General features: G+C 37.7%; 1 long non-coding RNA gene across 1 annotated transcript; it reads left to right on the top strand.

The window, feature by feature from the left end:
* Positions 1-9,815: 9,815 nt before the first annotated feature.
* Positions 9,816-10,921, top strand: LOC119982015. The gene is made up of 3 exons (XR_005464260.1): positions 9,816-9,887; positions 9,965-10,022; positions 10,666-10,921. It is a non-coding gene; the product is annotated as an uncharacterized LOC119982015 (long non-coding RNA).
* The last annotated feature ends 5,077 nt before the right edge of the window (positions 10,922-15,998 follow it).

Raw genomic sequence — 15,998 nt, 5'->3', positions numbered from 1 at the left:
AACAACATCAATATGTGATCCAAATATCAATAAATCATCCACATATAAACATATCATAGTGCATACATTATCAATGAACTTATAGTATACACACTTATCACTTTCGTTTATTCAAAACCATGACTAATAACCAAAGAGTCAAATTTATCATGCCACTGTTTTAGTGCTTGCTTAAGACCATATAAAGATTTTTCCAATTTATATACTTTATGTTCTTGCCCTGGAATGACAAAGCCTTCGGGTTGATCCATGTAAATTTCTTCTACCAAATCCCCATTTAAAAACGCTGTCTTTACATCCATTTGATGTACAATTAAATCATGAACAACAGCAATAGCAAGTAAAACACGAATAGATGTAATTCTAGTGACAAGAGAATAAGTGTCAAAGAAATCAATATTTTCTTTCTGCCTAAAGCCTTTTGCAAATAGTCTTGCTTTATATTTTTCTACAGAACCATCAGCCTTCAGTTTCCTTTTTAGTACCCAATTACATCCTATTGTCTTACAACTAGTAGGTAAGTCTACTAATTTCCATGTTTTGTTCGACTGTAGAGAATCCATTTCATCATTCACAGCTTCTTGCCATAGTTCAGAATTAAAGGATTTATATGCTTCTTCTAAAGTAACAGGGTCACCTTCTAAAGTGAAAGCATAAAAATCAGTTCCCAAGTCTTTTGCTACTCTAGGCCACACACTTCTTAATTCAGGTATATTTGTATCTGGTTCTTTTTATTTTGACAAAACAGATTCATCTGTAATATTATTTCCACTAGAACCCCCACTATTTGTAGATTTAAAAGGAAATTTGTCCTCGAAAAAGTCAGCATCAAGTGATTCAATAATCACATTATTTTTAATATCAAAGAACCTATATGCCTTGCTATTTATTGCATATCCAATAAAAACACACTCATATGCTCTACTAGCTAACTTAGACCTTTTAGGATTTGGTATCCTCACATATGCCAAACAACCCCATATATGAAAATAAGAGACATTTGATTTTCTGTTTAACCACAATTCTATAGGTGAAACATGAGTTTTAGAATTAGGAACTCTATTCAAAACGTAACAGACAATTAAGATAATTTCTCCCCACCAATAAGAAGCACCACCAGAATTTAGCGAAGTAGCTACAACAAGTTCACACAAAGTTCTATTTTTCCGTTCAGCTTTTTCATTCATTTCTGGTGAATAAGGTGCAGTAACCTCATGAATTATGCCAAGAGTTTCGTACAACTTATTAAATTCAATAGAACAATATTTTGTGCCTCTATCACTATGGAATTTCTTAATCATTTTTCCAAAGTGAATTTCTATTTCTGTTATAAAGACTCTAAATATATCAAGAGCTTCACTTTTATACCTCATCAAATAGACATATATATAATTTGAATGATCATCAATGAATGTAATGAAATATCATTTTCCATTTCTGGTTAATACACCATCAAATTCACATATATTAGAATGTATTAAATCAAGGGGTGTAGATTTTCGTTCTACTGATTTATGTGGAGTTTTGGTGATTTTAGCTTGACTACATGACTCACATTTATCAAAATCATTCAAGCATACATTAGGAATAATACCTAGACTACCTATTCTGGTTATGGTTCTTCTTGTTCTTATTCTGGTTAAACCTTCAATTTTGGTTCTGGTTGTGGTTTGGCTTTATGTTCTTCCTATATGGCTTCAAGTGAGCTGGAGTTTTATTATTGTCATTTGAGACAAAAAAAAAATCCTCCTTTGAATCTTGTTTCTGAGCCTCCTCCTCAACTCTGAGTTTGGTGATCAGACTTCCCATTGAGAATTCCTTTGTTTTATGGCACAGCTCCTTCTTGAAATCATTCCAACTTGGTGGCAATTTGTCAATCATCACAGTAACCTGATACTGCTCATCAATCTACATACCTTTAGACAAAATTTCATGAGTGATTTTCTGGATTTCATGAGATTGTAAGACAACCGATTTTTCCTCAACCATTTGGTATTTCATGTATCGACTAACAATATATTTCTTAGACCCAGCCTCCTCAGTATCATATTTCTTTTGCAAAGCATCCCAAACATCTTTAACAGTCTTAAAAGAAGAATAATAATCATACAGATCATCACTTAGAGCATTCAAAATATAGTTCTTGCACATAAAATCATCAGATTCCCAATTCGCAATTTCTTTTGTGTTCTCAGCAATGGGTGGATCAACTTGTGTAGGCTTAGTTGTAGTAATAGAATAAGCAGCATTTTTCATAGTAATATAAAACAACATCTTGTTTTTCCATCTTTTGAGATGCATACCCTCAAACTTGAAAGGTTTGTTGTTGTTATTATCAGCACTAGCAGCAAACTTTTTCTCAATCTCCATGGCAGAACAAATCGTCTTAAAATTGTTAAAGAAATTGCCTAAGAATCTGCAAAATAAGGAGATTGAACAGCAAATTGAAATCGATGGCTTGAGTCACGAACTAGGTCACTCTCTTTAAGACGATTCGTGGCTCTGCCTCTTGTGTGCAAAGTAGTAAATCGGCTACGTCGTCCCCAGGATAAAGCAAGCCCAGAATACTCTCTCTGTATCAGTGATCTTTGCACACTCAGAACACTGTTCGAATTTTATAGTGTTTCTTTTTGTCTTTCTTTATCAAAAAACAATATATATAAACTAGAGCTTTCACCATTGTTATATATTAAAAAAAATAACGTTGGAATATTTTTTACCAATAAATCAGGGAAACGTGATTACGTTCATCATTAAGGAGAGAATCAAGGAAAACGTGTTTCAGTTATTGACAAAATCAAATTAGAAAAACTAATAAAGGAAAAAATTAACACAAGTTAGGAGATTATATCAAAGGCCCAAGGCCCATCTTTGACCTATATATTATATATTGTAAGTAGTAGGACTTGAACTTGAGTGGTCCTTAGGGTAGTCCAAAACCTTTACCATTCTACTACCCTTTAATCTTTGTACATATAACACATAAAAATTTCTTTTAAATATACTAAGAACATCAACATGAACTACCAGGTCGCGAATCCGAGACAATGTTGCTTCACTGGAATTACCATATCACAAATCCGTCTCATCTGGTGCATTTTCGTGGTTGTTTCAGGTCACCCATTACATACATGGGTGCATGCGGAACCGATTCCAACTAAAGAGTTTATTGGTTCTCTGTCGATTCTCTCGCAAACCATGGAATTACGCCGTTGATTTGGTTTGTTTTTGAGGTTTCTTCTCTCTTTTTAATTTCCTAATATTCAAGTTTTTGTAAATCAGATTTCTTTATGCCAGGTTCATGTAAAGCTTACAAAAGTCTCTAGATCTAATTGGTTTGGATAAGATATTAGGGTTTTCAGGTCGGTGATGATGATGATAGAAAACGTTGTAACAAAAAAGGGGATGAGTTTGACGATGGAGATTTGATGGAGATAAATCTCAAAACCATTATGAAAGTCCTTGACAAAGATGTTAATCAGGTAGGTTTTACTTCTCAATGCTCATAATTATCACTTGAAAGTTGAAACTCACGTTTATAAATTGGGTATTTCTTTCTCATGTTGGGTTTGAGTCTCTCTTATTCTTTCACCTACTTTTTATTTGTCATGTGTGAGGTGTTCTGATTTGGTTGTTGCGGTGAGGTCAGCCATATGTTATGTTTCTATTTTTTTGATGTATGTCCTTTTTCCTGGTTATCTTTTGTTGTGCAGTTTAAGTTCTTCTTAATTATGGTTGATTGTCACTTAATTTGAAGGCTCAATTTTTATCAATATTTTTTTGTATACCTATGTGTATGAGGTGTTGGAGTATCAATTTTGCTTTATTTTTTGTATTTGATTTCTGTGTGTTTATGTTCTTTCTTTTTTTGGCTCTTCATGGGATTGCATCAATTTTGAATACTTGCAAATTCAAGCATTATTTCATCCAAGAGACAGACTACAAGCATAACTTCTTTCATGATATAGTTGGTGGTCATTCTTTAATATGGAATAGCAATAACGTGACACTGGATTGATGATATAAGCTAATACAATCTTTACGTATTCTTCCTTTCTAATTTTAGTTTCATAACTTGATATTACTTGTAACATTATATACATCATATGCTTTTAATAATTGAGGAAGTCAATAGAATTAAAGCCTAACATTTTACTTTATTTTTCATATTAGTTGGTTGCACTACCTCGGCAAGTTGAAGTGAGTATACAAATTGCATCAGTGGAGTATGACTCAACACATCGTACCACTGTAAAAGGTAGATCCCTTTATCTCATTAAAGAAGACCCCTTTGTTAGTTATGTTGTTTGTGGGTTTTGTCATTGCTGTCTTTGAATTTTGGGGTTCTAAGTTTTTTTTGGATAGTTGCCATTTTATTTATCATTTCATCATGATGGTATTTTCACTTATATTTTCTTTTGTCGATTGCATTATCCAAAAGGTTGTGCTGTTGTTATCTTTGAGTGAACTAGGCTTTTGTTTGCAATCTCGTGTTTAATTTGATATGGGGTAGTCGGGATTATTTTCATTCCAATTGAAATTCAAAGTTCCATTGAGGATAGTTAGCAATTTGATTAGTTGTTCATTTGTTTGGTTAGTATTTCTAATGCTCTCCAACTATGTGTAGTTTCTGTTGTTGTTATCTTTGAGTGAAATAGGCTTCTATTTGCAATCTCATGATTAGCGTTCTGTCAACTCCTTTGATATTCCATCTAAACAATTAAATTATTTTTCTTTTGGTAAATATTATAATTAAATTGTTTTTGTAGGTATTTTTCTTTTAGGCTTGGTAGTAAGGTTTTTTAGAGTTTTAGTGCTTTGCTTGAGAGATTGATGAAGCATAAGCATAGTTGGTTGATAGCAATTTTTTGATCACTTAAAATAAACAAACAAAAATCCCAAATTAAAATACTCGCAAGCGCACAAGACCGTAGTAGAATAGGTTATGCAAGAACGAGGTCGAACCACAAAGATTGGACAAACAATACGATTAACTACTATACTAAACTTAGCAAAAGAAACAATTCTTGAGAGATGGTTGATTGTAGATAGCAAGCGATGAAATCAAAGTAACGAAGTTTAGAAAACACAAAATTGTTGATTTTGATTGTGAAAGCAAATTTATGAAAGCACTATGACAATGAATCCATCTTAATAATCCTCTCTAGTTGTTGATTACCTCACCATTAATCCACTCAATTGATGTTGTTGGCGAATCCACTAAGGCGTAAATTACCTATGGTATCTAGGCTAATTCGTTTATCTTAACATGCAATTTGGTTATGGTATCTAACTCAAATATGAACATGCAAGATGTCCTTAAGTGCAAGAATTCATTAACATGCCATGTAAACCCTAGGAGTATGGTATCTACCCTAGGTGTTTCCAATTCCTAATCACAAGAAGCTGGTCCCAAACCCCGTATGGTATCTATGTGAGCTTGCATCAAATTACTTAATTGAAAACTTAGTTGGTGGCCAATCATCCAAGCAATCAAACAAGTATATAGCATGGTGATTAGAAATCCAACATCAAAAGAGAAATCAAAGGTAAGAATAATAAACAAACTAGAGAATCATATTAAGATTTCATCATGCCCTAACAAAAGTGTTTAGTTACACATAGTCATGAATGAAAACCACAAGAAAGGTTGGAGAACACCCTAGAAAAGTCGGCTGAATATCTGAGTGTCTGATCCTCTGAACGTCCTATGAAGTCCTCCTTTTATAACCTCTTTCAAATCCTAAACATCCTCTAAAACAAATATTAAAACTCCAAGGAAACCTCACGGCAACCCCTGGTTTCCAAAACAATAAACCCAACAAAAAGGAAAGAGGTTGACTTCTTCTTTGATTAGGAAACTGGACTGCTGGATGTCTCGGACGTTTTTCCCATGTTACGCCATTTAGAAAAATCTCCAAAAATATGTAAATTGAAGCTTGATGTCTTAGCTTTCCAAGGCTATCTCACACGTCTCTATAAAAATTATTTGGAATCTTCTAGACCTACTTCTTCACAGATAGCGCAGCTCTTCCGAGATCATATTTTAGGTCAACTTGTCTTCAAATTCTGGATCAATTGGCTTCACGGAAAATTCCCAAAATATTCTCCAACATTCTTCAAGGTCTTAGCTTTATTCTCCAATTGACGGTTCTTCAAAATACTCAAAATAGACCCTTTTCCATCAAAAACCATCCAAGTGCTCGAGAAAACTGAAAATGAGGAAAACAAAGTAATAAATCCTTTTTAAAGTCAATCCTCTAACAAAAATCAAGTTTAGAGAGTACTAAAATGAGAGAATATATGAGCTTATCAGTGGTTGTTTAATACGCATGTGGATGTGAAGTCTTTGGAGTTGCATGATAACTTCACTATTATTAAGCATCCAATGGACTTGGGCATAGGGAAGTCGTAGCTGGATAACAATTGGTATAACTTACCAAGGGGATTTGCAGAGGATATAAGATTTACATTTAGCAATGTAATGTCACATATCCTATAACTGTCTCTGTATGTCGTACAACACGTAATTTATAGTTCCTACGGCCTATGGGTTATTGGGGTATTGTTTATTATTTGGTTTGTTGCCTACTAGAACCATGTCTACTAGCATTCCCTCTCGGCAAATACATATTTTCACAATTTGCAAGTATGCATGAACACCACGAATATAGCAATCAAGGAGATCTCACAAGAAGTCAATCAAAGCAAGATATCAACCAATCAGTGAGGTATAATAAGAATCCAAAGCAATGGTATCACCAAGAATGAAAAGTTTGCACGTGGAAATTGAAAAGTGAGCGAGTCTCTCTCAAATAACATTTCCACTATCAATCAAACAAACAAGGTGACATCCATCGCCCAAAGGAATCTAAATTAGCCATGTCCCAAGTTTTTCACTCTTTTTTTTTTTTTGTATTTTCTCAATCTTTCAACAACACTACTCTAAACTATGAAAGCAATAAAATATGAAACGAAGTGACCCTAATCGCGTGACGAGCACCTTCCTTATTTGATGGCGAATAGCGTCTACAAGCTAGCATCTACAAGCCACCCTCCAACTTCAATGATGTTTTCCCCGACAACAACGCTAAAAACTTAACCTGAACCAAAAGGTAAAAAAGAAACTACCCCAAGTGTAGGGCGATCGTCAAGTGATAAATTCGGAAGTCTGGGGTTGAACCACAAGGAAAAAATATGAGTTGAATTTATTTAATGCAAAAATTAGTAAGAGAGCTTATCACAAAGAACAAAGAATTTTGTGCAGAAATTTAAAATGGCCGAATGACTCAGTAGTATGAGAAATTATATCAAAACTAATGATTTTAGAAAACTACCTAGCCCCCTAATCCATCCTGGTAGACACGCAATTTTCATGTTCAAGGCAAAAAGCACGCAATCACACAAGTTTAACTGGAAAAGTGATTTTTGACAACTTCAATTGAAATATGGCAAGACATCGAGTTCATTGATTTACTATGAAAGCTTAAGAGTAGCGCACTTAATTTTCAATCAAAAGACCTAGCATAGCCAACATCCTAGTTCCACACTCAAAAATCAATGCAGTAGAACATTATCATATTCATTCCATAGGTACCAAACTACTTCCAATCAAGACTCATATAATCACTATGCATGCAATCAACGAAATTAAGAATTGGGCTTTGAAAACTTTCATACAAACTCGCTAAGACATCGAATCGCAAGATTATCGATGAAAGCTTAGAATACAACAAATCGAATTTTATGAATTAATGTTCTCAACGACTTGTCTTAGTTGTCAATCTAGTTTCACACTCCAAATCTCTTGATCATAACATAACAAGCTCGTTTATAATTACCCAAGTCAAAACTAACAGCCAATCACATAAAACATCAAAAGATTTAGAACTCCAAATCATACCTTGAACAAGCCAACTTTGCAACTACAATTTAGAGATTAGAGACTAGATAAAGAGATTAGCCACTCATGATTTTGTGATAAAAATAATTTTATTGATTAAAATCAGTGCTTACACAAGAATCGATGAGAAAAAAAAACCAAAAAAATCTACGTAAGCTTGAGAGAAAATTATTTTATTATTTTAGGGCTAACTACGAAGAAAACAAAGCAAGTATCGAAAGGTGTCCAAAATAACCCTTAGAGTAAGGTTATATAGTGTCTCCTAACCCTAATAAGTCCTATATACCCTTACACTAGTGAGTCTCAAAGGTTACATATTTTATTTCTCAAGTTTCCCTTAAAAATATTGCTCCCATTTCATACCAAACCAATGGGAAACATTCGTAAGAGTAAAATTATGCTAAAACACAAACAAACACATTAATTAGATACTAAAACACCCTCATTAAAGGACATTGAAATCTCAATTTAGAGGTGCAATCAATAGACAATGATCATGTGTCATAGTAGTGTGTAGCTAGCATGACCACCGCAAAAGTTAGACAATAATAAGGCTATCACAACCACTCATCCAACTCTCAATCACAATCCAGTCCATCCAAACACACGTCAACCATACATCATGATGCATGTACTTTCAATAAATTTTCCATGCACCCGAAAACAATTCAAAACTCGTTTAAAAGTTTTTTTTCTAAAAACATTATGCAAGTCTCTATCAAGAATTCTAATCGCTTCAACACTTTCAATTAATTTAATACCTTTAAAATAATTTATTTTTTAAAAATCGGAGGAAAATAAATATTGTTTTTTGTAATTTTGTAAACTTGAAAGAAATTTAAACAAAATAATTTTATTTTAAAAATTTTCCACCAACCCAATTGTTAGTAGTATGCCATGAAAGTCAATGGTTAGATTGTCTTCTAGATTCATTATTACAAAAAAAATGTATTTATTATTAGTTATTAATAAATACAAGACATTATATTTATCAATTCACTCATTTACTTAATATATACGCATGTGTTTATATATGTGTTTTCATAAATGTCCATTGATCATAAGTTAAGTGAGAAGACTTGATCACAATGATTGACATTGAATAACCAAGATTCATTTATTACTATGATCATTAATGTTCCTAATTGTAGAATTATTAATTGGACAATGATGATTTGGATATGCTAGTACATGTTATGCTTATTTGTTATTAGATAACAAGATGGTGAGTTTTCAACCATTGGTGTAAAGACACCAAAGCAACATGTAGGTTCTTGTTGTAGAACAAGTAGATTGAACATAGCCATCCTGAGAACTTTATATGGAGTATTTGCCACATGTCAAGTTCAGTTCTCAATGGTTATGATTGTGTATCTATTCCTTAGACCTGAAGCATCAGGTTCTCTTGTGCATGAGATACTATTATCCTAATTATGCAATATATTGTTTATGTGAAAACCCAATTAAAAGAAAAAAAAATATGGTGAAGTGTTCGGACACCCAAACAAAGTGTCCGGACACCTCAAGCAAATTTTGAGCAGTTTTACACTATGTCTCGATTTGTTCAAAGTCTCCGGACAATTTATGAGCCGTCCGGACACTCGATGATAAATTTCGTTTGAAAATACATTGGGACAGTTCTGGGTTCATTATTTTCACTGGTTTTACAGAAATAGCCGAGAGAGAGAGAGAGAGAGTGGAAAGAGGGTGATTTTGAAGGGAAACAAAGAAAAGGGAAGATTGATGCAGAGATTTGGGCTTACACAACTTGGATTTCAAGATCATCACAAGATTAAGGTAAGTTTTACAAAGATTGAAGTTAGGATTTTGTGGGTTTGGGTTGATTTCGTGAATTTGGAGGTTTTGGGTGTAAAAGCTTGATGATTAACCAAAGTTTATACATATTGTTGCTAGATTTGAGCTTGGTTTGAGATTTGGTGTTGGATAAGAAGGGATTAAGCAAGGGTTTGACGAATTGGCTAAGGTAAGTGCATTATTGTGAATTTGTGTGTTGAAATTGATATTGTTGGAAGGGAAATGAGATGTAATGTTATAAATTAGGTTATTTGAACTTGGAAGGTTGGTGGCTAGAGTTGTGGTGAAGTTTTGCTCAAACGAGGTAGGGATTTTCTTAACCCTTAATCTCAAACCACTATTGGCTACCCGAATTGTGTTAAATTTATTAGTTTTGCGCCTTTTCGTTCAAGGGGAAACAAACCCTGGTTTGTACGTTATTGTGAACTCAAATTGCTATGTTGTGTGTTTAATGTTGAATGCATTACCCGTGGACACTCGATCATCTATCGAGTAGTCAATACTCTTGATCACATGTTTTAATGAATTTGCGTGCAAATAAATTTTAGTTGCATAACATTCATGTGTGATGTTGCATTTGTTGCATGGTGGAAGTGGGAAATTGGATTTTGGTACGTACGTCAATGTGTACTAGTGGTTCCGGTATTTGGCTCTAGTGACACGGTTGATGGTACTTGTTAACATGAACTAGTGGTTCCGGTTAATTGGCTCTAGTGGCATGGTATAGAATAATTGTGAGAGCATGTGCTAATGGTTCCGGTTAATTGGCTCTAGCGACATGGCTCGATTGGATGTACCGATTGCATTTGTGTGATGACATGACATATTGTTGCATTGCTTTATTTCTTATGACATTGCGGCCTTATTCCTTATTTTAGACTTCTGTTTGATATCCCTATTGAGGCTCCTGCTCACCGTTCTATTTTTCCCCTCCTCAGGTGATATAGGTACTAGCGCTAGTGCTCCGACTACGGATCAGCAGGGAAGCGCATGACGTGGATGGCCTGGACTAGTGTTGGTGTGGTGGTTTGTTTTTATTATGTTTATGTAGTGTTTATGTTATGGATGAATGATGATTTTGGTTGGTTAGGCCTGAGGCCTTGGTATGTACATGCGTATGGGGATTTATGATTTGGGATGATATGGCCTGAGGCCCTGGATGATTATTTTGGTGGTATGGGAATTGTGTGGTTTAAATTGCTATATTTTGTGCAGGGGACATTCTTCGAAATACGAGGAGGTGCTGCCGAGTTTTTATTTAAAATTGTGTTGGTATAAGTGTGAGTAATGGTATTTGAGTCTTGATTTTTAGGTGGCAGCACATGGGTGCACACACGTGTTGCCAATAAGTCACGTTCCTGGGACGGGGCGTGACAAGTTGGTATCGGAGCCAGGTTGGCTTTGTGTAGAACTGAAGGCTGGGTCCAGGGTGGTTATTTGTGTGAGTATTGGTGTGTTTTGATGTGTGAATGTTGTGTATGGTACGTCCAGGCCACGTCACGACCTCCGCTGATCCGGTATGTATTCTAATCCCGTAAATCCTTGTATGTTTTGATGATATTGAACGTTGGTTATTTATGTTGTGGTTGTAGATGGACACGCGTAGGAATGTTCGTTCCCTCAGGTCCCTGGATCAGAGGCGTGGACGAGGGCGTGGACGTTGGGGTGTTAGGACCCGTGGTGGTAGGCAGGGCGGAGGCCGAGGACGAGGAGTCGGGCGAGGTAGCTGTGAACAAAATGCACCCGCTCTGGCTATAGTCCCTGAGTTACCTACGTGGAGTAGGGTACAACAACGAGGACGGCGCACTGCCGTGAGGAATTCTGAGGAGGCGGAGAATCCTGCAGTGAATGTGACAGGTGGAGAGGGAGTGGTTCCTGAGGCTACACCTACTCAGACACAAACTTTAACAACCACTCAGATGGCTTCGATGTTTGAGGCTCAAGTGCAAGTGATGAAAGAGATGTCGGAGATGATGAAGAATGTTACACAGGTAATTCAGGCACGAACGGGACTGGGTACTCACGGTGGGGTGGAGGGTCAGACCTCGGGGGAGGCTGACAGAATTCAGCGACAGATAAGTGAGGTGGATCGACTTCGCAAATTGGAGCCTCCAAAATTTCATGGTGATACCGATGTGGCAAAAGCTCACACTTGGATCCGAGAGATTACTAGACGTCTGGATACATTAAGCATTCCGGATGAGAGACGGGGAATGGTAGCCTCATACTTCCTGAAGGACAAGGCGTATGATTGGTGGTATGCTCTAGGGCAGAGGAAGGGGCAACTCACTTGGGCATCATTTGAGAGATTATTTATGCAGCATTTTGTGCCAAACTCTTATCGCACGGAGAAGGAGAAGGCAAAGGAGTTCTTGACTTTGTTACAGAAATCAGATGTGTCAGTGGCAGACTACAGTTACAAGTTTGAGGAGTTATATATGAATTTGAAAAGATGTATGCCCCCGATGAGGAGAGCAAGGCAGAGAGATTCAGGCAAGGTTTGATGCCAAATGTAGGTGCACCGCTGGCTAGTATGAAGATTGTTACCTATGATGATATGAGAGAGGAGGCTTTGAAGCAGGAGCAGATTAATAAAGATTCAAAGAAATATTGGGATACTGTTGGTGGTCGATCCTTGAGTGGTGGTACTGGAGGGGCTTTTAGAGGACAGAGGCAAGGGTGGCCTAGTCAGAAAAGGCATAGGACAGACAGTCAGATTTCACATAACCGGGTAGGATAGAGCAGCAGAGGGCAGAGGTCCCAGGGAGGTAGAGGATCACAACAGGGACCGAGGGTTTGTTTTCGATGTGGACAGACGGGTCATGTTAGGCACCAGTGCACTACTTCTGGACCTGAATGTTTTGAGTGTGGCAAGATAGGTCATATGCGGGCAGATTGTCCTCAGAGGGGGAGAGACACGCAGCAGAGATCTGGGGTTTCATCGGCAGCTTTAGTACCTACTACCCCTCGTGCACCGTCGGTTTCCTCAGGTGCCTCTGCTGGAAGAGGACGATCACAGACCAGGACACAGCAGCAGCAGTCACAGATTCAGCTTGCATTGACTCAAGGGAGGTACTTTTCTTGTTTCAAATTGTTTAGTGAGAGTATTGTTTGATTCTGGTGTGACTGCATCTTTCATTACTGCATCCTTGGCAAAGTCTATAGAATTAGAAGTGTCCCCAATAAGACGAATGTTTGCAGTGACTTCCCCATTTGGGTACACTACTTCACTTGAGGGGATGGTGGAAGGAGTTGTGTATAGATTTGGTGAAATAGAATTGACGGCTGATTTATATGTCCTCGATTTTAAAGACTTCGATGTAATTCTGGGTGTAGACTGGTTGACAAAACATAGAGCTATTATTGATTTTTGGATGCGTAAAATTACCTTGAATGTACCGGGAGGTGGGGTGATTAAATTACAGGGGTCTAAGGGAGTGCCATGCTCGCACTTCCCAGAAAATCATGCATATGCGGATTGTCTTGTAGCAAGCTTGACCACTTCAACACCGAGTGGCGATATGGCTAAGCCGATACCGGTGGTTGAGGAATTTATGGACGTATTTCCGGAGGACTTGCCGGGGATACCACCAAGGAGAGAGATAGAGTTTACTATTGAGTTGGTTTCGGACACCAAACCAATTTCCATTGCTTCTTATCGAATGGCACCGACAGAGTTGAGGGAATTGGAGACTCAGTTGAAGGATTTAGAGTCAAAGGGGTTTATTAGACCGAGCGTCTCTCCGTGGGGTGCTCCGGTGTTGTTTGTGAAAAAGAAAAATGGAATTTTGAGAATGTGTATTGATTATCGACAACTCAATTGGGTTAAGGTGAAGAATAAATACCCACTGTCGAGAATCAATGATTTGTTTGATCAATTACGAGGTGCGAGACACTTTTCTAAGATTGACTTGAGATCCGGTTACCATCAATTGAGGATTAGGGAGTTAGATTTGCAAAAGACGGCTTTTCGAACACGGTATGGGCATTATGAGTTCCTTGTTATGCCTTTTGGACTCACTAATGCACCGGCTGTGTTTATGGATTCAATGCAGTGGGTACTCCGACCATTTTTGGATCATTTTGTGGTGGTATTCATTGATGATATATTGGTGTATTCACCCACGGTTTAGGAGCATGAGTTGCATTTACGGGCAGTGTCGTAAACGTTATGAGAGCATGAGTTGTATGCGAAACTGAGCAAGTGTGAATTTTGGGCGACGGAGGTGAAGTTCCTTGGTCATGTTATCACACAGGAGGGTATTGTTGTGGATATGTCCAAAGTGGAGTCAGTGTTGAAGTGGGAAAGATCAAAAAATATTACCGAGATTCAGAGTTTTCTTGGCTTGGCAGGATATTACCGACGGTTCATTTGTGACTTTTCGCGTATTGTTGCACCAATGACACAACTTACGTGGAAAGAAACACCGTTTGTATGGTCCGAGGAGTGCGAGAAGGCCTTTGAAGAGTGAAGCTGAGATTGACATCTTCACCAATATTAGTTGTTCCGGAGAGGAATGTGAGATACCAAAACTACTGTGATGCTTCTAAAGTAGGTTTGGCATGTGTTTTAATGCAATGAGAGAGGGTGGTGGAGTATGGTTCACGGTTGTTGAAGCAGCATGAACGGAATTATCCGGTTCATCATTTGGAATTGGCAGCGGTGGTGTTTGCACTTAAGCAGTGGATATATTACTTGTATGGAGAGAGGTTTGAGGTGTTCTCTGATCACAAAAGCCTCAAATATCTCTTCACACAAGCCTCAAATATCACCCCGGAAAGGTGAATGTGATGGCCGATACTTTGAGTAGAAAGAATACTATTGCAGCAATTTCTATGCGGGAGTGGGAGTTTGTAGAGTTGATAAATTCGTTTGGGTTGGAATTGCAAGAGCGAGAGGAAAGGTTGTATTTGGGATGCGTTTCTGTTCGGCCAGCATTGATTCAAAAGGTGTTAGATGCACAAATTGGAGATGCAACATTTGATGTGATTGAGGAGGAGTTCGGATGGATTAGAGGTGAAGATGGTGGTGTGAGATTTGAGGGTAGATTGGTGGTGCCAAATGATGAAGAATTACGTGTAGAAATTCTGTGAGAGGCACACCATTCCCGGTTTGCCATGCATCCGGGGGGTAATAAGATGTATAAGGATTTGAAGCGTCAATTTTGGTGGCGTGGAATGAAAGTTGATGTGGGCAAATACATTGCTAGGTGCCTCACTTGTCAACAGGTGAAGGCGGAACACCAACGACCGATGGGGTTGTTACAACCGCTTCCGGTTGCTCAACGGAAATGGGAGAATATCACAATGGATTTTGTGACAGCACTACCATTGACACCGAAGAGGAAGGACACCATTTGGGTGATTGTGGATCGGTTGACGAAGTTGACACATTTTCTTTCAATTAGTAAGACCGACTCATTTGAATCATTGAGTAAATTGTATTTGCGGGAAATTGTGAGGTTGCATGGAGTTCCGTTGAGCATTGTGTCGGATAGAGATCCGCGATTCACGGGACGTTTTTGGGAGAGTTTGCAAGAAGCGTTAGGTACCAAGTTGACTATGTCTACTTCGTTTCATCCGGAGACCGATGGACAAAGTGAGAGAACGATTCAAATACTGGAAGATATGTTGCGGGCGTGTGTTATGGATTTTGGTAGGAGTTGGGAGGATTATTTACATTTGGCCGAGTTTGTTTACAACAACTCTTACCAAAGTAGTATCGGAATGGCGCCTTTTGAGGCTTTGTATGGAAGGCCGTGTCGATCACCTTTGTGTATGGCGGAAGTTGGAGAGAAAGTGTTGTCCGGGCCTGAATTTGTGAAGGAGGCCAAACTCAAGGTAGAGGAAATTAAGAAGAGGTTGCTTACAGCCTAAGGCCGACAAAAATCCTATGTGGATAGAAGAAGGAGACCATTGGAGTTCTCGGTGGGTGACAAAGTGTTTGTGAAAGTGAGCCCTAGGAGAGGGGTACAACATTTTAGCAAGCAAGGTAAATTGGCACCGAGATATGTTGGGCCATTTGAAATTCTAGAGAGAGTCGGGGAAGTGGCATACCGTTTGGCATTACCGCCAATATTGTCGAATGTGCATAATGTGTTTCATGTTTCGACACTTCGGAAGTATGAACCAGACCCTTCACATGTGTTGGATTGGGAGACATTGACGGTGGAGGATGACGGGACCTATTTTGTGCAACCGATGAGAATTCTGGATCGGCAAGATAAGGTTACAAGGTCAAGCACAATACCATTGGTGAAAGTGTTGTGGATGCATCATG

Source organism: Tripterygium wilfordii, chromosome 17 (genome assembly GCF_013401445.1).
Source record: "Tripterygium wilfordii isolate XIE 37 chromosome 17, ASM1340144v1, whole genome shotgun sequence".
Classification (NCBI taxonomy): Eukaryota; Viridiplantae; Streptophyta; class Magnoliopsida; order Celastrales; family Celastraceae; genus Tripterygium; species Tripterygium wilfordii.
Note: the sequence above shows the minus strand (reverse complement) of the source record. Positions and strands in the feature narration are given on the sequence as shown.